Raw genomic sequence first — 26,631 nt, 5'->3', positions numbered from 1 at the left:
TTATCGCTAGCTCATAATCCATCTGTACATGTAGCAGTTCTTCTGTGTCCACCAATCTGTCGGTGGACTTTTTGGTGACTTCCATATCTTGGCTATTGTAATCCTGTGCAATGCAGATTTGCCTGCCTCTTTCTTTCCAGTTCTGCCTTCTTAGGATATAGGTCCAGGAATAAGCCTCTGGATCATACGGTAGCTCAATGTTTACCTTTTAAAGACACCTCCACTCTGGTCTCTTTAGTGGCTCTTTCCAGGTTACATCCCACTTAAAGTTGAGGGTTTGCATTTCTCCACAGCACCTTCAGCATTTCTTCTTTGTAGTTTTTAACTGATGGTTATTCTGACTGGTGTGAGCTGATACGTCTTTGTGGTTGAATTAGCCTGTGTCTCATGATCCGTTTAAACTGAGCTTTAAGGAGGTCCTTTTCATTTTTCAGGCTGTGAGTATAGCTTAGTTCTTCAAAGTGTTTTCTTAAAGTATGTGTTAAAATTTTTTGGCCATTACCACCCTCAAGACATTTTGCGGTGACCATTAGCACAGGCTTAAACCTGCGTTTGCAGGTAACGGCCAGAAGGCGGCAGTCTTTCTACGTTCCCCACCCTGGTATTAGGGAAACAGACCTTCCGGCCAGTGGTGTTCCTCGGTTATAAATTAGAGTGGAATGTGCCTGAATAAACCCACAAATGCTGATGTCTCCTTACTTATGTCTGTCTTTTAAATTTAACTTATACTTATTATTGGAGTAGTATTCCATTGTGTACATGGAACAGTTCTTCTTGGTGCATTCCTCTGTTGATGGACATTTTCATTGCTTCCAAATGTTGGCTATGGTAAATATGGCTAGAGTGCAGGATTGCCAGCCTGTGACGTTTTGATTCTCATTTTCTCAGGAGATAGGCCCAGCAGCGGGTATGACTGATTGACGGGTAGCTCAATGTTTACCTTTTCAAGGCACTTCCATTGTGTTTTCGTTAGTGGCTCTTACCACGTCCCCATTAGAGCCGAGTGTACGCATTCCTCCACAGTCCCTTCAGCATTTATTTTTTGAAACATTTTTGCTGATGGCCATTGTGACTGCTGTGGGCTGATAGGTTTTTGTAATTTGGGTTTGCATGTCTTTGAAAACTCCTAAAATACATCATTTTCTCACACCTTTTTCTTTTCTCTTAAAAGAAAAAACTGTGAGTACAATATACCTCTTGAAATTTTCTTCTTGGAAGGTTGCCCTCTTTTGAAATTTTGGCTCCATTTTTGATCCCAGGATTTATTTGGAGGGCAGGTGTCATTTACAGAATTGGAGGTTGGTGAATATTTGGTGACCTTTAGCAGTGGGTATAAAGCTGCTGTTGTGGGAAAGGGCCACAAGGAGGCAGCATTTCTCCATTCCCAAATCTGGGTACGAGGGCAGCAGAGCCTTTCCAGAAGTCGTGTTCCTAGGTTGTAAATTAGAATAGAATGTGCCAGGAGAAACACCCATATGTTTAGGTCTCATTACTTCTTCTTTTTGTGAATTTTTTTTAATCGGGGTAAAGACTAGAATATTGTTTGTCCTAGGGGTACACAATCTGGTTCATTTGTACATTATATATGTCTACTCTACAGATCCTCTTCCCATGTAAAATATTACAGAGTGTTCTGTAGACCTCCCTTGCTATATGGTCGGTCTTTTTGAAATATGTATATAATATGTATTTGGATATGTATAGTAACACTAATCTCATTTATCCATTCCCCCCACCTTTCCTTTTAGATGAGCATAGTTGGTTTTCTAAGTCTGTGAGTGTCTTTCTCTGTGGAAATATGTTCATTTGTGTCAGTTATTAGATAACGCCTATAAGGGATATCATAGGCTATAGGTCTTTTGCTTTCCGACTTACCTCATGTTTTGTGATTATCTCCAGGCTCATCTCTGGTGCCTCAAAGAGCAGTGTTTCATTGTTTTCCATGGCTAATATTCCATTGTGTACATGGACTCCTTCTTCTTTATCCATTCACCTGTTGATGGACATTTTGGTTGCTTCCCATCTTGGCTATTTTGAATAAGGCTGCAGTGCAGCTTTTGCAGCCTCTGTCTTTTCGATTCTGGTCTTCTCAGGTGAGAGGCCCAGTGGTGTGCCTGCTGGATTGAATGGTACCTCAGTTTTTACTTTTAAACGCAGTTCCTTTCTGTTCTCCTTATTGGCTGTTAACCACTTTACACCTCACCAGCACCTAGAGGTTACACAGTTCTCTACAACCCAATCAGCATTTATTGTTTGTAGACTTTTTGCTGACGGTCAGTCGACACGTGTGAGTTGAAACCTTTTGGTTGATTAGATTGCATGAGTCTAATAATTCCTGAGGTTGAGCTTTTATCCATTTTCCTGTTTTTTTGTTGAAAGAGAGTGAGGAATACTTACCTCTTCATACTATCTTCTTGAAACATTTGCCTGTTTTGAATTTTGTTGTCCATTCCCTACCTGAGCACAACTTTTGACGGCAAGTGTCCTTTACAGCCCTGAGTCCTTGTGAATTTTAAGTGACCATTAGCTGTGGGTATGAAGCTGCTCTTGCGGGAAACGGCCACAAGGCGGCAGCATTTCTCCTTTACCAAATCTGCTCACTAGGGCCACAGAGCCTTAATGGAAGTCCTGTTCTAGGTTGTAAATGACAATGGAATGGGCCAGGAAAAAGCCCTTTAAGTTTATGTGTCATTACTTCTTGTTCGTATTTTTAACATAAATTTTTATTCTTTATCACAGCAAATTCGATTACAATGGTTTGTCTGTTCTAAGTGTGCAAGATGTGGTTCCTTCACACATATACATATATCTATTCTTCTTTGGAATCTTTTCCCATGTAGGTTATGACACAATGTTGAGTAGTCTTCTCTTGGTATCCTGTAGGTCTTTGGTGATTATATATTTCACGTGTGTTTGTATATCTCTGTTCACCTCAATATGGTGATGTATCCAATCCTCACACCTTTCCATTTGGTGAACCATAAGTTTTTGTGCTGAATCTGTGATTGCCTTTCTCTGTGGAAATATCTTTGTTGGTATCAAGTTTTAGGTAACACCTATATGTGATATGATAGGATATGTGTCTTTCGCTTTCTCACTTACTCCAAGTGGCGTGATTACTTCTAGACTCATCTATGGTGCTGCAAATGGCATTGTTTTATTTTTTCACTAGCTCATATTCCATCTGTACATGTCTCAGTTCTTCTTTGTCCACCCATCTGTCGGTGGACTTTTTGGTTACTTCCGTATCTTGGCTATTATAATACTATGCAATGTAGATTGGCCTGCCTGTGTCTTTCCAATTCTGTCTTCCTAGGTTATAGGTCCAGGTATAGGTCTACTGGATCATATGGTAGCTCAGCGTTAACCTTTTAAAGGCACCTCCATTCTGTTCTCTTTAGTGGCTCTTTGCAGGTTACGTCCCACTTAAAGTTGAGGGTATGCATTTCTCCAGAGCACCTTTAGCATTTATTCTTTGTAGTTTTTTGCTGATGGTTATTCTGACTGGTGTGAGCTGATACCTCTTTGTGGTTGAATTTGCATGTGTCTCATAATCCGTTGCAATTGAGCTTTAAGGCATGTCCCTTTTATTTTTCCAGCTGTGATTACAGCTTAGTTCTTCAAAGTGTTTTCTTAAAATACGTGTCCCATTTTGAAATATTTTCACCATTACCTTCCTCAAGACATTTTGAGGGCAGGTTTCATTTACAGCCCTGCAGTACTTGTTCATATGAAGTGACCATTAGCCCAGGCTTTAAAGCTGCTTTTGCAGGTAACGGCCAGAGGGTGGCAGCCTTTCTACGTTCCCCACGCTGGTACTTGGGAAACAGACCTACCCGCCAGTGGTGTTCTTCGGTTATAAATTAGAGAGGAATGTGCTTGGATAAACCCACAAATGCTGATGTCTCCTTACATTTGTTGGTTTTTTAAATTTAATTGATATTTTTTACTGGAGTAATATTCCATTGTATACAAGGACCACTTCTTCTTGGTGCATTCCTCTGTTGATGGACATTTTTGTTGCTTCCAAGTGTTGACAATGGTAAAGATTGCTGGCGTACAGGTTTGCCAGCCTGTGACTTTTTGATTCTCATTTTCTCGGGTGATAGGCCCAGCAGATGGTATGCTTGATTCACTGGTAGCTCAATGTTTACCTTTTCAAAGCACCTCCACTGTGTTTTCATTAGTGGCTCTTCCCACGTCCCGCTTAGAGCTGAGGGTACACATTTCTCCACAATCCCTTCAGCATTTATTGTTTGCAGCATTTTTGCTGATGGACATTCTGCCTGGTGTGAGCTGATAGGTTTTTGTAAATTGGGTTTGCATGTCTTTAAAAATTCCTAAAATTTATCATTTTTCCAGGCGTTTTTCTATTCTGGTATAAAAACAAAGTGTGAGTACAATATACCTCTTGAAATTATCTTGTTGAAAGATTGCCCTCTTTTTAATATTCTGGGGGATTTTCGTCCCCAGGGTATTTTTTTGAAGGCAGGTGTCATTTACAGGCCTGCAATGTGTGTCAATATTTAGTAACCATTAGCACTGGGTTTAAGCTGCCGTTGTACGAAACAGCCACAAGGCAGGAGCATTTCTCCATTACCAAATCTGGTTACTAGGGCAGCAGAGCCGTTCTGGAAGTGGTTTTCCTAGCTTCTAAATTTGAATGGAATGTGCCAGGAAAACCCCACATAAGTTTATGTCTCATTACTTCTAGTTTCTTGTTTTAATTTTTTAAATTGGAGTAATGTTTAGAATGTTGTTTGTCCAAGGTGTACACACTCTGGTTCATCTACTCATTATATATATCTATAGATGTCGAGATCCTCTTCCCATGTAAATTATTACGGAGTGTTCCGTAGACCTCCCTTGCTATATGGTGGGTCTTTTGGATATATGTATATAATATGTATTTGTATACATATGGTAACGCCAATCTTCATTTATGCAATCCCCCCACCTTTCCTTTTAGATAAGCATAGTTTTTTTTCTAAGTCTGTGAGTGCCTTGCTCTGTGGAAATATGTTCATTTGTGTCAGTTATTAGATAACGCCTCTAAGTGACATCATAGAATATAGGTCTCTTGCTTTCCGACTTACCTCATGTTTTGTGATTATCTCCAGGCTCATTTGTGGTGCCTCAAAGAGCAGTGTTTCACTGTTTTCCACGGCTAATATTCCATCGTGTACATGGACAACTTCTTCTTTATCCATTCACCTGTGGATGGACATTTTGGTTGCTTCACTGTCTTGTCTCTTGTGAATAAGGCTGCAGTGCAGCTTTTGCAGCCCGGGTCTTCTCGATTCTGGTCTTCTCAGGTGAGAGGCCCAGTGGTGCACCTGCTGGATTGAATGGTACCTCAGTTTTTACTTTCAAACGCAGCTCCTTTCTGTTCTCATCATTGGCTCTTAACCACTTTACATCTCACCAGCAGCTAGAGGGTACACAGTTCTCTAAAACCCCTTCAGCATTTATTGTTTGTAGACTTTTTGCTGATGGTCAGTCGACTGGTGTGAGTTGAAACCTTTTTGTAGATTAGATTGCATGAGTCTAATACTTCTTGAGGTTGAGCTTTTATCCATTTTCCTTTTTTTAAAACGACGGTGAGTAATATTTACCTCTTCATACTATCTCCTTGAAACATTTGCCTGTTTTGAATTTTTAATCCATTCCCCACCTCAGCACAATGTTGAGGGTAGGTGTCTTTACAGCCCTGAGTCCTTGTGAATGTTAAGTGACCATTAGCTGTGCTTTAAAAGCCGCTCTTGCGGGAAACGGCCACAAGGCGGCAGCATTTCTCCTTTACCAAATCTGGTCACTAGGGCAACAGAGCCTTAATGGAAGTCGTGTTCTAGGTTGTAAATTACAATGGAATGGGCCAGGAGAAAGCCTTTTAAAGTGATGTCTCATTACTTCTTGTTTGTATTTTTAATTTAATTTTTAGTTTTTAATCACAGCAAATTTGATTACAATGTTTTGTTTGTTCTAGGTGTGCAAGATGTGGTTCTTTCACACATATACATATAACTATTCTTCTTCGGATCCTTTTCCCATGTAGGTTATGACACAATGTTGAGTAGTCTTCTCTTGGTATTGCGTACGTCTTTGGTGATTATATATTTCACATGTGTTTTTATATGTCTGTTAACCCCAATATAGTAATGTGTCCAGTCCTCACACCTTTCCATTTGGTGAACCATAAGTTTTTGTGCTGAATCTGTGATTGCCTTTCTCTGGGGAAATATCTTTGTTGGTATCAAGTTTTAGGTAACACCTATATGTGATATGGTAGGATATGTGTCTTTCGCTTTCTCACTTACTCCAAGTGGCGTGATTACTTCTAGACTCATCTATGGTGCTGCAAATGGCATTGTTTTATTTTTTCGCTAGCTCATAATCCATCTGTACATGTAGCAGTTCTTCTGTGTCCACCAATCTGTCGGTGGACTTTTTGGTGACTTCCATATCTTGGCTATTGTAATCCTGTGCAATGCAGATTTGCCTGCCTCTTTCTTTCCAATTCTGTCTTCTTAGGATATAGGTCCAGGAATAAGCCTCTGGATCATACGGTAGCTCAATGTTTACCTTTTAAAGACACCTCCACTCTGTTCTCTTTAGTGGCTCTTTCCAGGTTACATCCCACTTAAAGTTGAGGGTTTGCATTTCTCCACAGCACCTTCAGCATTTCTTCTTTGTAGTTTTTAACTGATGGTTATTCTGACTGGTGTGAGCTGATACGTCTTTGTGGTTGAATTCGCCTGTGTCTCATGATCCGTTTAAACTGAGCTTTAAGGCAGGTCCTTTTCATTTTCCAGGCTGTGAGTATAGCTTAGTTCTTCAAAGTGTTTTCTTAAAGTATGTGTTAAAATGTTTTGGCCATTACCACCCTCAAGACATTTTGCGGTGACCATTAGCACAGGCTTAAACCTGCGTTTGCAGGTAACGGCCAGAAGGCGGCAGTCTTTCTACGTTCCCCACCCTGGTATTAGGGAAACAGACCTTCCGGCCAGTGGTGTTCCTTGGTTATAAATTAGAGTGGAATGTGCCTGAATAAACCCACAAATGCTGATGTCTCCTTACTTATGTCTGTCTTTTAAATTTAACTTATACTTATTATTGGAGTAATATTCCATTGTGTACATGGAACAGTTCTTCTTGGTGCATTCCTCTGTTGATGGACATTTTCATTGCTTCCAAATGTTGGCTATGGTAAATATGGCTAGAGTGCAGGATTGCCAGCCTGTGACGTTTTGATTCTCATTTTCTCAGGAGATAGGCCCAGCAGCGGGTATGACTGATTGACGGGTAGCTCAATGTTTACCTTTTCAAGGCACTTCCATTGTGTTTTCGTTAGTGGCTCTTACCACGTCCCCATTAGAGCCGAGTGTACGCATTCCTCCACAGTCCCTTCAGCATTTATTTTTTGAAACATTTTTGCTGATGGCCATTGTGACTGCTGTGGGCTGATAGGTTTTTGTAATTTGGGTTTGCATGTCTTTGAAAACTCCTAAAATACATCATTTTCTCACACCTTTTTCTTTTCTCTTAAAAGAAAAAACTGTGAGTACAATATACCTCTTGAAATTTTCTTCTTGGAAGGTTGCCCTCTTTTGAAATTTTGGCTCCATTTTTGATCCCAGGATTTATTTGGAGGGCAGGTGTCATTTACAGAATTGGAGGTTGGTGAATATTTGGTGACCTTTAGCAGTGGGTATAAAGCTGCTGTTGTGGGAAAGGGCCACAAGGAGGCAGCATTTCTCCATTCCCAAATCTGGGTACGAGGGCAGCAGAGCCTTTCCGGAAGTCGTGTTCCTAGGTTGTAAATTAGAATGGAATGTGCCAGGAGAAACACCCATATGTTTAGGTCTCATTACTTCTTGTTTTTGTGAATTTTTTTTAATCGGGGTAAAGACTAGAATATTGTTTGTCCTAGGGGTACACAATCTGGTTCATTTGTACATTATATATGTCTACTCTACAGATCCTCTTCCCATGTAAAATATTACAGAGTGTTCTGTAGACCTCCCTTGCTATATGGTCGGTCTTTTTGAAATATGTATATAATATGTATTTGGATATGTATAGTAACACTAATCTCATTTATCCATTCCCCCCACCTTTCCTTTTAGATGAGCATAGTTGGTTTTCTAAGTCTGTGAGTGTCTTTCTCTGTGGAAATATGTTCATTTGTGTCAGTTATTAGATAACGCCTATAAGGGATATCATAGGCTATAGGTCTTTTGCTTTCCGACTTACCTCATGTTTTGTGATTATCTCCAGGCTCATCTGTGGTGCCTCAAAGAGCAGTGTTTCACTGTTTTCCACGGCTAATATTCCATCGTGTACATGGACAACTTCTTCTTTATCCATTCACCTGTGGATGGACATTTTGGTTGCTTCACTGTCTTGTCTATTGTGAATAAGGCTGCAGTGCAGCTTTTGCAGCCCGGGTCTTCTCGATTCTGGTCTTCTCAGGTGAGAGGCCCAGTGGTGCACCTGCTGGATTGAATGGTACCTCAGTTTTTACTTTCAAACGCAGCTCCTTTCTGTTCTCATCATTGGCTCTTAACCACTTTACATCTCACCAGCAGCTAGAGGGTACACAGTTCTCTAAAACCCCTTCAGCATTTATTGTTTGTAGACTTTTTGCTGATGGTCAGTCGACTGGTGTGAGTTGAAACCTTTTTGTAGATTAGATTGCATGAGTCTAATACTTCTTGAGGTTGAGCTTTTATCCATTTTCCTTTTTTTAAAACGACGGTGAGTAATATTTACCTCTTCATACTATCTCCTTGAAACATTTGCCTGTTTTGAATTTTTAATCCATTCCCCACCTCAGCACAATGTTGAGGGTAGGTGTCTTTACAGCCCTGAGTCCTTGTGAATGTTAAGTGACCATTAGCTGTGCTTTAAAAGCCGCTCTTGCGGGAAACGGCCACAAGGCGGCAGCATTTCTCCTTTACCAAATCTGGTCACTAGGGCAACAGAGCCTTAATGGAAGTCGTGTTCTAGGTTGTAAATTACAATGGAATGGGCCAGGAGAAAGCCTTTTAAAGTGATGTCTCATTACTTCTTGTTTGTATTTTTAATTTAATTTTTAGTTTTTAATCACAGCAAATTTGATTACAATGTTTTGTTTGTTCTAGGTGTGCAAGATGTGGTTCTTTCACACATATACATATATCTATTCTTCTTCGGATCCTTTTCCCATGTAGGTTATGACACAATGTTGAGTAGCCTTCTCTTGGTATTGCGTACGTCTTTGGTGATTATATATTTCACATGTGTTTTTATATGTCTGTTAACCCCAATATAGTAATGTGTCCAGTCCTCACACCTTTCCATTTGGTGAACCATACGTTTTTGTACTGAATCTGTGATTGCCTTTCTCCGTGGATATATCTTCGTTGGTATCAATTCGTAGGTAACACCTGTAACTGATATGGTAGGATATGTGTCTTTCGCTTTGTCACTTACTAAAAGTTGCGTGATTACTTCTAGACTCATCTAGCGTGCTGCAAATGGCATTGTTTCATTTTATCGCTAGCTCATAATCCATCTGTACATGTAGCAGTTCTTCTGTGTCCACCAATCTGTCGGTGGACTTTTTGGTGACTTCCATATCTTGGCTATTGTAATCCTGTGCAATGCAGATTTGCCTGCCTCTTTCTTTCCAGTTCTGCCTTCTTAGGATATAGGTCCAGGAATAAGCCTCTGGATCATACGGTAGCTCAATGTTTACCTTTTAAAGACACCTCCACTCTGGTCTCTTTAGTGGCTCTTTCCAGGTTACATCCCACTTAAAGTTGAGGGTTTGCATTTCTCCACAGCACCTTCAGCATTTCTTCTTTGTAGTTTTTAACTGATGGTTATTCTGACTGGTGTGAGCTGATACGTCTTTGTGGTTGAATTAGCCTGTGTCTCATGATCCGTTTAAACTGAGCTTTAAGGAGGTCCTTTTCATTTTTCAGGCTGTGAGTATAGCTTAGTTCTTCAAAGTGTTTTCTTAAAGTATGTGTTAAAATTTTTTGGCCATTACCACCCTCAAGACATTTTGCGGTGACCATTAGCACAGGCTTAAACCTGCGTTTGCAGGTAACGGCCAGAAGGCGGCAGTCTTTCTACGTTCCCCACCCTGGTATTAGGGAAACAGACCTTCCGGCCAGTGGTGTTCCTCGGTTATAAATTAGAGTGGAATGTGCCTGAATAAACCCACAAATGCTGATGTCTCCTTACTTATGTCTGTCTTTTAAATTTAACTTATACTTATTATTGGAGTAGTATTCCATTGTGTACATGGAACAGTTCTTCTTGGTGCATTCCTCTGTTGATGGACATTTTCATTGCTTCCAAATGTTGGCTATGGTAAATATGGCTAGAGTGCAGGATTGCCAGCCTGTGACGTTTTGATTCTCATTTTCTCAGGAGATAGGCCCAGCAGCGGGTATGACTGATTGACGGGTAGCTCAATGTTTACCTTTTCAAGGCACTTCCATTGTGTTTTCGTTAGTGGCTCTTACCACGTCCCCATTAGAGCCGAGTGTACGCATTCCTCCACAGTCCCTTCAGCATTTATTTTTTGAAACATTTTTGCTGATGGCCATTGTGACTGCTGTGGGCTGATAGGTTTTTGTAATTTGGGTTTGCATGTCTTTGAAAACTCCTAAAATACATCATTTTCTCACACCTTTTTCTTTTCTCTTAAAAGAAAAAACTGTGAGTACAATATACCTCTTGAAATTTTCTTCTTGGAAGGTTGCCCTCTTTTGAAATTTTGGCTCCATTTTTGATCCCAGGATTTATTTGGAGGGCAGGTGTCATTTACAGAATTGGAGGTTGGTGAATATTTGGTGACCTTTAGCAGTGGGTATAAAGCTGCTGTTGTGGGAAAGGGCCACAAGGAGGCAGCATTTCTCCATTCCCAAATCTGGGTACGAGGGCAGCAGAGCCTTTCCAGAAGTCGTGTTCCTAGGTTGTAAATTAGAATAGAATGTGCCAGGAGAAACACCCATATGTTTAGGTCTCATTACTTCTTCTTTTTGTGAATTTTTTTTAATCGGGGTAAAGACTAGAATATTGTTTGTCCTAGGGGTACACAATCTGGTTCATTTGTACATTATATATGTCTACTCTACAGATCCTCTTCCCATGTAAAATATTACAGAGTGTTCTGTAGACCTCCCTTGCTATATGGTCGGTCTTTTTGAAATATGTATATAATATGTATTTGGATATGTATAGTAACACTAATCTCATTTATCCATTCCCCCCACCTTTCCTTTTAGATGAGCATAGTTGGTTTTCTAAGTCTGTGAGTGTCTTTCTCTGTGGAAATATGTTCATTTGTGTCAGTTATTAGATAACGCCTATAAGGGATATCATAGGCTATAGGTCTTTTGCTTTCCGACTTACCTCATGTTTTGTGATTATCTCCAGGCTCATCTCTGGTGCCTCAAAGAGCAGTGTTTCATTGTTTTCCATGGCTAATATTCCATTGTGTACATGGACTCCTTCTTCTTTATCCATTCACCTGTTGATGGACATTTTGGTTGCTTCCCATCTTGGCTATTTTGAATAAGGCTGCAGTGCAGCTTTTGCAGCCTCTGTCTTTTCGATTCTGGTCTTCTCAGGTGAGAGGCCCAGTGGTGTGCCTGCTGGATTGAATGGTACCTCAGTTTTTACTTTTAAACGCAGTTCCTTTCTGTTCTCCTTATTGGCTGTTAACCACTTTACACCTCACCAGCACCTAGAGGTTACACAGTTCTCTACAACCCAATCAGCATTTATTGTTTGTAGACTTTTTGCTGACGGTCAGTCGACACGTGTGAGTTGAAACCTTTTGGTTGATTAGATTGCATGAGTCTAATAATTCCTGAGGTTGAGCTTTTATCCATTTTCCTGTTTTTTTGTTGAAAGAGAGTGAGGAATACTTACCTCTTCATACTATCTTCTTGAAACATTTGCCTGTTTTGAATTTTGTTGTCCATTCCCTACCTGAGCACAACTTTTGACGGCAAGTGTCCTTTACAGCCCTGAGTCCTTGTGAATTTTAAGTGACCATTAGCTGTGGGTATGAAGCTGCTCTTGCGGGAAACGGCCACAAGGCGGCAGCATTTCTCCTGTACCAAATCTGCTCACTAGGGCCACAGAGCCTTAATGGAAGTCCTGTTCTAGGTTGTAAATGACAATGGAATGGGCCAGGAAAAAGCCCTTTAAGTTTATGTGTCATTACTTCTTGTTCGTATTTTTAACATAAATTTTTATTCTTTATCACAGCAAATTCGATTACAATGGTTTGTCTGTTCTAAGTGTGCAAGATGTGGTTCCTTCACACATATACATATATCTATTCTTCTTTGGAATCTTTTCCCATGTAGGTTATGACACAATGTTGAGTAGTCTTCTCTTGGTATCCTGTAGGTCTTTGGTGATTATATATTTCACGTGTGTTTGTATATCTCTGTTCACCTCAATATGGTGATGTATCCAATCCTCACACCTTTCCATTTGGTGAACCATAAGTTTTTGTGCTGAATCTGTGATTGCCTTTCTCTGTGGAAATATCTTTGTTGGTATCAAGTTTTAGGTAACACCTATATGTGATATGATAGGATATGTGTCTTTCGCTTTCTCACTTACTCCAAGTGGCGTGATTACTTCTAGACTCATCTATGGTGCTGCAAATGGCATTGTTTTATTTTTTCACTAGCTCATATTCCATCTGTACATGTCTCAGTTCTTCTTTGTCCACCCATCTGTCGGTGGACTTTTTGGTTACTTCCGTATCTTGGCTATTATAATACTATGCAATGTAGATTGGCCTGCCTGTGTCTTTCCAATTCTGTCTTCCTAGGTTATAGGTCCAGGTATAGGTCTACTGGATCATATGGTAGCTCAGCGTTAACCTTTTAAAGGCACCTCCATTCTGTTCTCTTTAGTGGCTCTTTGCAGGTTACGTCCCACTTAAAGTTGAGGGTATGCATTTCTCCAGAGCACCTTTAGCATTTATTCTTTGTAGTTTTTTGCTGATGGTTATTCTGACTGGTGTGAGCTGATACCTCTTTGTGGTTGAATTTGCATGTGTCTCATAATCCGTTGCAATTGAGCTTTAAGGCATGTCCCTTTTATTTTTCCAGCTGTGATTACAGCTTAGTTCTTCAAAGTGTTTTCTTAAAATACGTGTCCCATTTTGAAATATTTTCACCATTACCTTCCTCAAGACATTTTGAGGGCAGGTTTCATTTACAGCCCTGCAGTACTTGTTCATATGAAGTGACCATTAGCCCAGGCTTTAAAGCTGCTTTTGCAGGTAACGGCCAGAGGGTGGCAGCCTTTCTACGTTCCCCACGCTGGTACTTGGGAAACAGACCTACCCGCCAGTGGTGTTCTTCGGTTATAAATTAGAGAGGAATGTGCTTGGATAAACCCACAAATGCTGATGTCTCCTTACATTTGTTGGTTTTTTAAATTTAATTGATATTTTTTACTGGAGTAATATTCCATTGTATACAAGGACCACTTCTTCTTGGTGCATTCCTCTGTTGATGGACATTTTTGTTGCTTCCAAGTGTTGACAATGGTAAAGATTGCTGGCGTACAGGTTTGCCAGCCTGTGACTTTTTGATTCTCATTTTCTCGGGTGATAGGCCCAGCAGATGGTATGCTTGATTCACTGGTAGCTCAATGTTTACCTTTTCAAAGCACCTCCACTGTGTTTTCATTAGTGGCTCTTCCCACGTCCCGCTTAGAGCTGAGGGTACACATTTCTCCACAATCCCTTCAGCATTTATTGTTTGCAGCATTTTTGCTGATGGACATTCTGCCTGGTGTGAGCTGATAGGTTTTTGTAAATTGGGTTTGCATGTCTTTAAAAATTCCTAAAATTTATCATTTTTCCAGGCGTTTTTCTATTCTGGTATAAAAACAAAGTGTGAGTACAATATACCTCTTGAAATTATCTTGTTGAAAGATTGCCCTCTTTTTAATATTCTGGGGGATTTTCGTCCCCAGGGTATTTTTTTGAAGGCAGGTGTCATTTACAGGCCTGCAATGTGTGTCAATATTTAGTAACCATTAGCACTGGGTTTAAGCTGCCGTTGTACGAAACAGCCACAAGGCAGGAGCATTTCTCCATTACCAAATCTGGTTACTAGGGCAGCAGAGCCGTTCTGGAAGTGGTTTTCCTAGCTTCTAAATTTGAATGGAATGTGCCAGGAAAACCCCACATAAGTTTATGTCTCATTACTTCTAGTTTCTTGTTTTAATTTTTTAAATTGGAGTAATGTTTAGAATGTTGTTTGTCCAAGGTGTACACACTCTGGTTCATCTACTCATTATATATATCTATAGATGTCGAGATCCTCTTCCCATGTAAATTATTACGGAGTGTTCCGTAGACCTCCCTTGCTATATGGTGGGTCTTTTGGATATATGTATATAATATGTATTTGTATACATATGGTAACGCCAATCTTCATTTATGCAATCCCCCCACCTTTCCTTTTAGATAAGCATAGTTTTTTTTCTAAGTCTGTGAGTGCCTTGCTCTGTGGAAATATGTTCATTTGTGTCAGTTATTAGATAACGCCTCTAAGTGACATCATAGAATATAGGTCTCTTGCTTTCCGACTTACCTCATGTTTTGTGATTATCTCCAGGCTCATTTGTGGTGCCTCAAAGAGCAGTGTTTCACTGTTTTCCACGGCTAATATTCCATCGTGTACATGGACAACTTCTTCTTTATCCATTCACCTGTGGATGGACATTTTGGTTGCTTCACTGTCTTGTCTCTTGTGAATAAGGCTGCAGTGCAGCTTTTGCAGCCCGGGTCTTCTCGATTCTGGTCTTCTCAGGTGAGAGGCCCAGTGGTGCACCTGCTGGATTGAATGGTACCTCAGTTTTTACTTTCAAACGCAGCTCCTTTCTGTTCTCATCATTGGCTCTTAACCACTTTACATCTCACCAGCAGCTAGAGGGTACACAGTTCTCTAAAACCCCTTCAGCATTTATTGTTTGTAGACTTTTTGCTGATGGTCAGTCGACTGGTGTGAGTTGAAACCTTTTTGTAGATTAGATTGCATGAGTCTAATACTTCTTGAGGTTGAGCTTTTATCCATTTTCCTTTTTTTAAAACGACGGTGAGTAATATTTACCTCTTCATACTATCTCCTTGAAACATTTGCCTGTTTTGAATTTTTAATCCATTCCCCACCTCAGCACAATGTTGAGGGTAGGTGTCTTTACAGCCCTGAGTCCTTGTGAATGTTAAGTGACCATTAGCTGTGCTTTAAAAGCCGCTCTTGCGGGAAACGGCCACAAGGCGGCAGCATTTCTCCTTTACCAAATCTGGTCACTAGGGCAACAGAGCCTTAATGGAAGTCGTGTTCTAGGTTGTAAATTACAATGGAATGGGCCAGGAGAAAGCCTTTTAAAGTGATGTCTCATTACTTCTTGTTTGTATTTTTAATTTAATTTTTAGTTTTTAATCACAGCAAATTTGATTACAATGTTTTGTTTGTTCTAGGTGTGCAAGATGTGGTTCTTTCACACATATACATATAACTATTCTTCTTCGGATCCTTTTCCCATGTAGGTTATGACACAATGTTGAGTAGTCTTCTCTTGGTATTGCGTACGTCTTTGGTGATTATATATTTCACATGTGTTTTTATATGTCTGTTAACCCCAATATAGTAATGTGTCCAGTCCTCACACCTTTCCATTTGGTGAACCATAAGTTTTTGTGCTGAATCTGTGATTGCCTTTCTCTGGGGAAATATCTTTGTTGGTATCAAGTTTTAGGTAACACCTATATGTGATATGGTAGGATATGTGTCTTTCGCTTTCTCACTTACTCCAAGTGGCGTGATTACTTCTAGACTCATCTATGGTGCTGCAAATGGCATTGTTTTATTTTTTCGCTAGCTCATAATCCATCTGTACATGTAGCAGTTCTTCTGTGTCCACCAATCTGTCGGTGGACTTTTTGGTGACTTCCATATCTTGGCTATTGTAATCCTGTGCAATGCAGATTTGCCTGCCTCTTTCTTTCCAATTCTGTCTTCTTAGGATATAGGTCCAGGAATAAGCCTCTGGATCATACGGTAGCTCAATGTTTACCTTTTAAAGACACCTCCACTCTGTTCTCTTTAGTGGCTCTTTCCAGGTTACATCCCACTTAAAGTTGAGGGTTTGCATTTCTCCACAGCACCTTCAGCATTTCTTCTTTGTAGTTTTTAACTGATGGTTATTCTGACTGGTGTGAGCTGATACGTCTTTGTGGTTGAATTCGCCTGTGTCTCATGATCCGTTTAAACTGAGCTTTAAGGCAGGTCCTTTTCATTTTTCAGGCTGTGAGTATAGCTTAGTTCTTCAAAGTGTTTTCTTAAAGTATGTGTTAAAATGTTTTGGCCATTACCACCCTCAAGACATTTTGCGGTGACCATTAGCACAGGCTTAAACCTGCGTTTGCAGGTAACGGCCAGAAGGCGGCAGTCTTTCTACGTTCCCCACCCTGGTATTAGGGAAACAGACCTTCCGGCCAGTGGTGTTCCTTGGTTATAAATTAGAGTGGAATGTGCCTGAATAAACCCACAAATGCTGATGTCTCCTTACTTATGTCTGTCTTTTAAATTTAACTTATACTTATTATTGGAGTAATATTCCATTGTGTACATGGAACAGTTCTTCTTGGTGCATTCCTCTGTTGATGGACATTTTCATTGCTTCCAAATGTTGGCTATGGTAAATATGGCTAGAGTGCAGGATTGCCAGCCTGTGACGTTTTGATTCTCATTTTCTCAGGAGATAGGCCCAGCAGCGGGTATGACTGATTGACGGGTAGCTCAATGTTTACCTTTTGAAGGCACTTCCATTGTGTTTTCGTTAGTGGCTCTTACCACGTCCCCATTAGAGCCGAGTGTACGCATTCCTCCACAGTCCCTTCAGCATTTATTTTTTGAAACATTTTTGCTGATGGCCATTGTGACTGCTGTGGGCTGATAGGTTTTTGTAATTTGGGTTTGCATGTCTTTGAAAACTCCTAAAATACATCATTTTCTCACACCTTTTTCTTTTCTCTTAAAAGAAAAAACTGTGAGTACAATATACCTCTTGAAATTTTCTTCTTGGAAGGTTGCCCTCTTTTGAAATTGTGGCTCCATTTTTGATCCCAGGATTTATTTGGAGGGCAGGTGTCATTTACAGAATTGGAGGTTGGTGAATATTTGGTGACCTTTAGCAGTGGGTATAAAGCTGCTGTTGTGGGAAAGGGCCACAAGGAGGCAGCATTTCTCCATTCCCAAATCTGGGTACGAGGGCAGCAGAGCCTTTCCGGAAGTCGTGTTCCTAGGTTGTAAATTAGAATGGAATGTGCCAGGAGAAACACCCATATGTTTAGGTCTCATTACTTCTTGTTTTTGTGAATTTTTTTTAATCGGGGTAAAGACTAGAATATTGTTTGTCCTAGGGGTACACAATCTGGTTCATTTGTACATTATATATGTCTACTCTACAGATCCTCTTCCCATGTAAAATATTACAGAGTGTTCTGTAGACCTCCCTTGCTATATGGTCGGTCTTTTTGAAATATGTATATAATATGTATTTGGATATGTATAGTAACACTAATCTCATTTATCCATTCCCCCCACCTTTCCTTTTAGATGAGCATAGTTGGTTTTCTAAGTCTGTGAGTGTCTTTCTCTGTGGAAATATGTTCATTTGTGTCAGTTATTAGATAACGCCTATAAGGGATATCATAGGCTATAGGTCTTTTGCTTTCCGACTTACCTCATGTTTTGTGATTATCTCCAGGCTCATCTGTGGTGCCTCAAAGAGCAGTGTTTCACTGTTTTCCACGGCTAATATTCCATCGTGTACATGGACAACTTCTTCTTTATCCATTCACCTGTGGATGGACATTTTGGTTGCTTCACTGTCTTGTCTATTGTGAATAAGGCTGCAGTGCAGCTTTTGCAGCCCGGGTCTTCTCGATTCTGGTCTTCTCAGGTGAGAGGCCCAGTGGTGCACCTGCTGGATTGAATGGTACCTCAGTTTTTACTTTCAAACGCAGCTCCTTTCTGTTCTCATCATTGGCTCTTAACCACTTTACATCTCACCAGCAGCTAGAGGGTACACAGTTCTCTAAAACCCCTTCAGCATTTATTGTTTGTAGACTTTTTGCTGATGGTCAGTCGACTGGTGTGAGTTGAAACCTTTTTGTAGATTAGATTGCATGAGTCTAATACTTCTTGAGGTTGAGCTTTTATCCATTTTCCTTTTTTTAAAACGACGGTGAGTAATATTTACCTCTTCATACTATCTCCTTGAAACATTTGCCTGTTTTGAATTTTTAATCCATTCCCCACCTCAGCACAATGTTGAGGGTAGGTGTCTTTACAGCCCTGAGTCCTTGTGAATGTTAAGTGACCATTAGCTGTGCTTTAAAAGCCGCTCTTGCGGGAAACGGCCACAAGGCGGCAGCATTTCTCCTTTACCAAATCTGGTCACTAGGGCAACAGAGCCTTAATGGAAGTCGTGTTCTAGGTTGTAAATTACAATGGAATGGGCCAGGAGAAAGCCTTTTAAAGTGATGTCTCATTACTTCTTGTTTGTATTTTTAATTTAATTTTTAGTTTTTAATCACAGCAAATTTGATTACAATGTTTTGTTTGTTCTAGGTGTGCAAGATGTGGTTCTTTCACACATATACATATATCTATTCTTCTTCGGATCCTTTTCCCATGTAGGTTATGACACAATGTTGAGTAGCCTTCTCTTGGTATTGCGTACGTCTTTGGTGATTATATATTTCACATGTGTTTTTATATGTCTGTTAACCCCAATATAGTAATGTGTCCAGTCCTCACACCTTTCCATTTGGTGAACCATACGTTTTTGTACTGAATCTGTGATTGCCTTTCTCCGTGGATATATCTTCGTTGGTATCAATTCGTAGGTAACACCTGTAACTGATATGGTAGGATATGTGTCTTTCGCTTTGTCACTTACTAAAAGTTGCGTGATTACTTCTAGACTCATCTAGCGTGCTGCAAATGGCATTGTTTCATTTTATCGCTAGCTCATAATCCATCTGTACATGTAGCAGTTCTTCTGTGTCCACCAATCTGTCGGTGGACTTTTTGGTGACTTCCATATCTTGGCTATTGTAATCCTGTGCAATGCAGATTTGCCTGCCTCTTTCTTTCCAGTTCTGCCTTCTTAGGATATAGGTCCAGGAATAAGCCTCTGGATCATACGGTAGCTCAATGTTTACCTTTTAAAGACACCTCCACTCTGGTCTCTTTAGTGGCTCTTTCCAGGTTACATCCCACTTAAAGTTGAGGGTTTGCATTTCTCCACAGCACCTTCAGCATTTCTTCTTTGTAGTTTTTAACTGATGGTTATTCTGACTGGTGTGAGCTGATACGTCTTTGTGGTTGAATTAGCCTGTGTCTCATGATCCGTTTAAACTGAGCTTTAAGGAGGTCCTTTTCATTTTTCAGGCTGTGAGTATAGCTTAGTTCTTCAAAGTGTTTTCTTAAAGTATGTGTTAAAATTTTTTGGCCATTACCACCCTCAAGACATTTTGCGGTGACCATTAGCACAGGCTTAAACCTGCGTTTGCAGGTAACGGCCAGAAGGCGGCAGTCTTTCTACGTTCCCCACCCTGGTATTAGGGAAACAGACCTTCCGGCCAGTGGTGTTCCTCGGTTATAAATTAGAGTGGAATGTGCCTGAATAAACCCACAAATGCTGATGTCTCCTTACTTATGTCTGTCTTTTAAATTTAACTTATACTTATTATTGGAGTAGTATTCCATTGTGTACATGGAACAGTTCTTCTTGGTGCATTCCTCTGTTGATGGACATTTTCATTGCTTCCAAATGTTGGCTATGGTAAATATGGCTAGAGTGCAGGATTGCCAGCCTGTGACGTTTTGATTCTCATTTTCTCAGGAGATAGGCCCAGCAGCGGGTATGACTGATTGACGGGTAGCTCAATGTTTACCTTTTCAAGGCACTTCCATTGTGTTTTCGTTAGTGGCTCTTACCACGTCCCCATTAGAGCCGAGTGTACGCATTCCTCCACAGTCCCTTCAGCATTTATTTTTTGAAACATTTTTGCTGATGGCCATTGTGACTGCTGTGGGCTGATAGGTTTTTGTAATTTGGGTTTGCATGTCTTTGAAAACTCCTAAAATACATCATTTTCTCACACCTTTTTCTTTTCTCTTAAAAGAAAAAACTGTGAGTACAATATACCTCTTGAAATTGTCTTCTTGGAAGGTTGCCCTCTTTTGAAATTTTGGCTCCATTTTTGATCCCAGGATTTATTTGGAGGGCAGGTGTCATTTACAGAATTGGAGGTTGGTGAATATTTGGTGACCTTTAGCAGTGGGTATAAAGCTGCTGTTGTGGGAAAGGGCCACAAGGAGGCAGCATTTCTCCATTCCCAAATCTGGGTACGAGGGCAGCAGAGCCTTTCCAGAAGTCGTGTTCCTAGGTTGTAAATTAGAATGGAATGTGCCAGGAGAAACACCCATATGTTTAGGTCTCATTACTTCTTCTTTTTGTGAATTTTTTTTAATCGGGGTAAAGACTAGAATATTGTTTGTCCTAGGGGTACACAATCTGGTTCATTTGTACATTATATATGTCTACTCTACAGATCCTCTTCCCATGTAAAATATTACAGAGTGTTCTGTAGACCTCCCTTGCTATATGGTCGGTCTTTTTGAAATATGTATATAATATGTATTTGGATATGTATAGTAACACTAATCTCATTTATCCATTCCCCCCACCTTTCCTTTTAGATGAGCATAGTTGGTTTTCTAAGTCTGTGAGTGTCTTTCTCTGTGGAAATATGTTCATTTGTGTCAGTTATTAGATAACGCCTATAAGGGATATCATAGGCTATAGGTCTTTTGCTTTCCGACTTACCTCATGTTTTGTGATTATCTCCAGGCTCATCTCTGGTGCCTCAAAGAGCAGTGTTTCATTGTTTTCCATGGCTAATATTCCATTGTGTACATGGACTCCTTCTTCTTTATCCATTCACCTGTTGATGGACATTTTGGTTGCTTCCCATCTTGGCTATTTTGAATAAGGCTGCAGTGCAGCTTTTGCAGCCTCTGTCTTTTCGATTCTGGTCTTCTCAGGTGAGAGGCCCAGTGGTGTGCCTGCTGGATTGAATGGTACCTCAGTTTTTACTTTTAAACGCAGTTCCTTTCTGTTCTCCTTATTGGCTGTTAACCACTTTACACCTCACCAGCACCTAGAGGTTACACAGTTCTCTACAACCCAATCAGCATTTATTGTTTGTAGACTTTTTGCTGACGGTCAGTCGACACGTGTGAGTTGAAACCTTTTGGTTGATTAGATTGCATGAGTCTAATAATTCCTGAGGTTGAGCTTTTATCCATTTTCCTGTTTTTTTGTTGAAAGAGAGTGAGGAATACTTACCTCTTCATACTATCTTCTTGAAACATTTGCCTGTTTTGAATTTTGTTGTCCATTCCCTACCTGAGCACAACTTTTGACGGCAAGTGTCCTTTACAGCCCTGAGTCCTTGTGAATTTTAAGTGACCATTAGCTGTGGGTATGAAGCTGCTCTTGCGGGAAACGGCCACAAGGCGGCAGCATTTCTCCTTTACCAAATCTGCTCACTAGGGCCACAGAGCCTTAATGGAAGTCGTGTTCTAGGTTGTAAATTACAATGGAATGGGCCAGGAGAAAGCCTTTTAAAGTGATGTCTCATTACTTCTTGTTTGTATTTTTAATTTAATTTTTAGTTTTTAATCACAGCAAATTTGATTACAATGTTTTGTTTGTTCTAGGTGTGCAAGATGTGGTTCTTTCACACATATACATATAACTATCCTTCTTCGGATCCTTTTCCCATGTAGATTATGACACAATGTTGAGTAGTCTTCTCTTGGTATTGCGTACGTCTTTGGTGATTATATATTTCACATGTGTTTTTATATGTCTGTTAACCCCAATATAGTAATGTGTCCAGTCCTCACACCTTTCCATTTGGTGAACCATAAGTTTTTGTGCTGAATCTGTGATTGCCTTTCTCTGTGGAAATATCTTTGTTGGTATCAAGTTTTAGGTAACACCTATATGTGATATGATAGGATATGTGTCTTTCACTTTCTCACTTACTCCAAGTGGCGTGATTATTTCTAGACTCATCTATGGTGCTGCAAATGGCATTGTTTTATTTTTTCGCTAGCTCATAATCCATCTGTACATGTAGCAGTTCTTCTGTGTCCACCAATCTGTCAGTGGACTTTTTGGTGACTTCCATATCTTGGCTATTGTAATCCTGTGCAATGCAGATTTGCCTGCCTCTTTCTTTCCAGTTCTGTCTTCTTAGGATATAGGTCCAGGAATAAGCCTCTGGATCATACGGTAGCTCAATGTTTACCTTTTAAAGACACCTCCACTCTGTTCTCTTTAGTGGCTCTTTCCAGGTTACATCCCACTTAAAGTTGAGGGTTTGCATTTCTCCACAGCACCTTCAGCATTTCTTCTTTGTAGTTTTTAACTGATGGTTATTCTGACTGGTGTGAGCTGATACGTCTTTGTGGTTGAATTAGCCTGTGTCTCATGATCCGTTTAAACTGAGCTTTAAGGCAGGTCCTTTTCATTTTTCAGGCTGTGAGTATAGCTTAGTTCTTCAAAGTGTTTTCTTAAAGTATGTGTTAAAATTTTTTGGCCATTACCACCCTCAAGACATTTTGCGGTGACCATTAGCACAGGCTTAAACCTGCGTTTGCAGGTAACGGCCAGAAGGCGGCAGTCTTTCTACGTTCCCCACCCTGGTATTAGGGAAACAGACCTTCCGGCCAGTGGTGTTCCTTGGTTATAAATTAGAGTGTAATGTGCCTGAATAAACCCACAAATGCTGATGTCTCCTTACTTATGTCTGTCTTTTAAATTTAACTTATACTTATTATTGGAGTAATATTCCATTGTGTACATGGAACAGTTCTTCTTGGTGCATTCCTCTGTTGATGGACATTTTCATTGCTTCCAAATGTTGGCTATGGTAAATATGGCTAGAGTGCAGGATTGCCAGCCTGTGACGTTTTGATTCTCATTTTCTCAGGAGATAGGCCCAGCAGCGGGTATGACTGATTGACGGGTAGCTCAATGTTTACCTTTTCAAGGCACTTCCATTGTGTTTTCGTTAGTGGCTCTTACCACGTCCCCATTAGAGCCGAGTGTACGCATTCCTCCACAGTCCCTTCAGCATTTATTTTTTGAAACATTTTTGCTGATGGCCATTGTGACTGCTGTGGGCTGATAGGTTTTTGTAATTTGGGTTTGCATGTCTTTGAAAACTCCTAAAATACATCATTTTCTCACACCTTTTTCTTTTCTCTTAAAAGAAAAAACTGTGAGTACAATATACCTCTTGAAATTTTCTTCTTGGAAGGTTGCCCTCTTTTGAAATTTTGGCTCCATTTTTGATCCCAGGATTTATTTGGAGGGCAGGTGTCATTTACAGAATTGGAGGTTGGTGAATATTTGGTGACCTTTAGCAGTGGGTATAAAGCTGCTGTTGTGGGAAAGGGCCACAAGGAGGCAGCATTTCTCCATTCCCAAATCTGGGTACGAGGGCAGCAGAGCCTTTCCGGAAGTCGTGTTCCTAGGTTGTAAATTAGAATGGAATGTGCCAGGAGAAACACCCATATGTTTAGGTCTCATTACTTCTTGTTTTTGTGAATTTTTTTTAATCGGGGTAAAGACTAGAATATTGTTTGTCCTAGGGGTACACAATCTGGTTCATTTGTACATTATATATGTCTACTCTACAGATCCTCTTCCCATGTAAAATATTACAGAGTGTTCTGTAGACCTCCCTTGCTATATGGTCGGTCTTTTTGAAATATGTATATAATATGTATTTGGATATGTATAGTAACACTAATCTCATTTATCCATTCCCCCCACCTTTCCTTTTAGATGAGCATAGTTGGTTTTCTAAGTCTGTGAGTGTCTTTCTCTGTGGAAATATGTTCATTTGTGTCAGTTATTAGATAACGCCTATAAGGGATATCATAGGCTATAGGTCTTTTGCTTTCCGACTTACCTCATGTTTTGTGATTATCTCCAGGCTCATCTGTGGTGCCTCAAAGAGCAGTGTTTCACTGTTTTCCACGGCTAATATTCCATCGTGTACATGGACAACTTCTTCTTTATCCATTCACCTGTGGATGGACATTTTGGTTGCTTCACTGTCTTGTCTATTGTGAATAAGGCTGCAGTGCAGCTTTTGCAGCCCGGGTCTTCTCGATTCTGGTCTTCTCAGGTGAGAGGCCCAGTGGTGCACCTGCTGGATTGAATGGTACCTCAGTTTTTACTTTCAAACGCAGCTCCTTTCTGTTCTCATCATTGGCTCTTAACCACTTTACATCTCACCAGCAGCTAGAGGGTACACAGTTCTCTAAAACCCCTTCAGCATTTATTGTTTGTAGACTTTTTGCTGATGGTCAGTCGACTGGTGTGAGTTGAAACCTTTTTGTAGATTAGATTGCATGAGTCTAATACTTCTTGAGGTTGAGCTTTTATCCATTTTCCTTTTTTTAAAACGACGGTGAGTAATATTTACCTCTTCATACTATCTCCTTGAAACATTTGCCTGTTTTGAATTTTTAATCCATTCCCCACCTCAGCACAATGTTGAGGGTAGGTGTCTTTACAGCCCTGAGTCCTTGTGAATGTTAAGTGACCATTAGCTGTGCTTTAAAAGCCGCTCTTGCGGGAAACGGCCACAAGGCGGCAGCATTTCTCCTTTACCAAATCTGGTCACTAGGGCAACAGAGCCTTAATGGAAGTCGTGTTCTAGGTTGTAAATTACAATGGAATGGGCCAGGAGAAAGCCTTTTAAAGTGATGTCTCATTACTTCTTGTTTGTATTTTTAATTTAATTTTTAGTTTTTAATCACAGCAAATTTGATTACAATGTTTTGTTTGTTCTAGGTGTGCAAGATGTGGTTCTTTCACACATATACATATATCTATTCTTCTTCGGATCCTTTTCCCATGTAGGTTATGACACAATGTTGAGTAGCCTTCTCTTGGTATTGCGTACGTCTTTGGTGATTATATATTTCACATGTGTTTTTATATGTCTGTTAACCCCAATATAGTAATGTGTCCAGTCCTCACACCTTTCCATTTGGTGAACCATACGTTTTTGTACTGAATCTGTGATTGCCTTTCTCCGTGGATATATCTTCGTTGGTATCAATTCGTAGGTAACACCTGTAACTGATATGGTAGGATATGTGTCTTTCGCTTTGTCACTTACTAAAAGTTGCGTGATTACTTCTAGACTCATCTAGCGTGCTGCAAATGGCATTGTTTCATTTTATCGCTAGCTCATAATCCATCTGTACATGTAGCAGTTCTTCTGTGTCCACCAATCTGTCGGTGGACTTTTTGGTGACTTCCATATCTTGGCTATTGTAATCCTGTGCAATGCAGATTTGCCTGCCTCTTTCTTTCCAGTTCTGCCTTCTTAGGATATAGGTCCAGGAATAAGCCTCTGGATCATACGGTAGCTCAATGTTTACCTTTTAAAGACACCTCCACTCTGGTCTCTTTAGTGGCTCTTTCCAGGTTACATCCCACTTAAAGTTGAGGGTTTGCATTTCTCCACAGCACCTTCAGCATTTCTTCTTTGTAGTTTTTAACTGATGGTTATTCTGACTGGTGTGAGCTGATACGTCTTTGTGGTTGAATTAGCCTGTGTCTCATGATCCGTTTAAACTGAGCTTTAAGGAGGTCCTTTTCATTTTTCAGGCTGTGAGTATAGCTTAGTTCTTCAAAGTGTTTTCTTAAAGTATGTGTTAAAATTTTTTGGCCATTACCACCCTCAAGACATTTTGCGGTGACCATTAGCACAGGCTTAAACCTGCGTTTGCAGGTAACGGCCAGAAGGCGGCAGTCTTTCTACGTTCCCCACCCTGGTATTAGGGAAACAGACCTTCCGGCCAGTGGTGTTCCTCGGTTATAAATTAGAGTGGAATGTGCCTGAATAAACCCACAAATGCTGATGTCTCCTTACTTATGTCTGTCTTTTAAATTTAACTTATACTTATTATTGGAGTAGTATTCCATTGTGTACATGGAACAGTTCTTCTTGGTGCATTCCTCTGTTGATGGACATTTTCATTGCTTCCAAATGTTGGCTATGGTAAATATGGCTAGAGTGCAGGATTGCCAGCCTGTGACGTTTTGATTCTCATTTTCTCAGGAGATAGGCCCAGCAGCGGGTATGACTGATTGACGGGTAGCTCAATGTTTACCTTTTCAAGGCACTTCCATTGTGTTTTCGTTAGTGGCTCTTACCACGTCCCCATTAGAGCCGAGTGTACGCATTCCTCCACAGTCCCTTCAGCATTTATTTTTTGAAACATTTTTGCTGATGGCCATTGTGACTGCTGTGGGCTGATAGGTTTTTGTAATTTGGGTTTGCATGTCTTTGAAAACTCCTAAAATACATCATTTTCTCACACCTTTTTCTTTTCTCTTAAAAGAAAAAACTGTGAGTACAATATACCTCTTGAAATTTTCTTCTTGGAAGGTTGCCCTCTTTTGAAATTTTGGCTC

Source organism: Eschrichtius robustus, chromosome 4 (genome assembly GCF_028021215.1).
Source record: "Eschrichtius robustus isolate mEscRob2 chromosome 4, mEscRob2.pri, whole genome shotgun sequence".
Lineage (NCBI taxonomy): Eukaryota > Metazoa > Chordata > Mammalia > Artiodactyla > Eschrichtiidae > Eschrichtius > Eschrichtius robustus.
The sequence above is the reverse complement of the archived record's forward strand: the minus strand, read 5'-3'. Positions refer to the sequence as shown.